Source organism: Arachis ipaensis, chromosome B03 (genome assembly GCF_000816755.2).
Source record: "Arachis ipaensis cultivar K30076 chromosome B03, Araip1.1, whole genome shotgun sequence".
Lineage (NCBI taxonomy): Eukaryota > Viridiplantae > Streptophyta > Magnoliopsida > Fabales > Fabaceae > Arachis > Arachis ipaensis.
In genome coordinates, this window is record NC_029787.2 from 124,100,127 (window position 1) to 124,101,764 (window position 1,638).

Sequence of the window (1,638 nt, forward strand, 5' to 3'; positions counted from 1 at the left end):
ATATATATATATATAATTTTATGTACCTTCTCTAAAATAAAGGATAAATTATTCTTTGTAGTATATATATTGAAAGTGATTCATCAGATGAGTTTTATGATATGGAAGAGATCTTTAGAATACAATTAATACACTTGAAGGTGGAGGAGAGCTTATGGTCCGTGATGATAGAAGTCATAAAGACATTTGAAAAAATTCGTTAGATCCTTAAGTCATAAACTCAGTTAAAGACATTGTTATTGATAATGTCAAATATAAGTTTTAAGAGATGGTAGATTCGGATCCTCATGAGATTAAAGACATTATTGTCGATGAGGTGGAGATCAATAAGACTTGCAAAATGAGATGACAATTATGCATAAGAATTTAATCACTTTTATGGGACAAAAATTTTGTGAATAGTGAATTCCGAAGATATTATCACCATACAGAAGAGGATGGAGAAGGCATAGTGGGTGTACGGTGAGGTTGGAAAGGAGTTGCGCCTATGTAGCAGATATTCTCCATACATCAGTAGCAAAAATTTTGCCACGTGTAACGAGCTGAATACGTACTTGCACGTACCTTGTTGATGGGTTTGTGACTTTATTGCAAAAATTTTTTTTCAGCGTTGACAGTCACTACCACCACCGTAAACTGGTGGTGATAAACTAAATTTAAATAATCACAAGAGAGAGAAAGAAAAATAGAGAATATATACCTAATTATTATGGTTAACATTCAACTTAATTATAATTATAGGCATTATATATATCATACAAGATAATTTATCTTTTATTTTAGAAAAGTAACATTCACTATATATATATATATATTTTTTTTTTTTCTCTTAGTAATTATTCACATGTTCCATCATGAGATAAAATGAAACAATTATCTTCCCTCACAAGTGGTTCCAAACATCTAACACTATAAGCTACATTGAAAATACTTTTTCAATGAAAAGAGCCAATCCATAATTGATTTGTGTTTTGGGTTGATTATTTCCCTTGTCAATATATATTATAGATCGAAGAATGCGTACATGCATCCAAAAAATGTTTTCTTTTTTGACTAATATGAAATTGATCATTGTAGTTTCAAACAAAAAGGCTGTTTTTAATTCATCTTAGACGACGACAATATAATAGATAAGTGGCTAGTTGATTATTATTGACATTATTATTTTAAATACATAATGTGTTGCTTGAGCCAAAAAAAATGTTCTTATTATTTATTAGTATGCGACTATGCATATAGGTCTAACTCATCATTTAAGTGGAAATTTTTTCATCCACAATAATACTGGAACGGGAATATAAGAAAATTCAGACACAAGTACAAATCACTTTTAAATCATCCCCATAATTAATTCCTTATTAGTTAGTTTGTTTTAAAAGAGGACTCCAACTTCTTCTACATTTGGATTATTTAATTTATATGAAGGACAAGACAAGTACGGTTTATATATATAGTAGTAATAATTAACAATAGCATACTTTGTAAGCAAAAGGTGTAACTAATAAAATGAACAAATTAAAGTATATCCTGGTGTTGTTAATAATAAGAACAGCACAAAGTCTGAAGAAGGACAACAGATTAATTAGTTTTGGAAGGAATCAATCAAATTATTAGAAAAAGGTTGGAGCTATGTTTGTT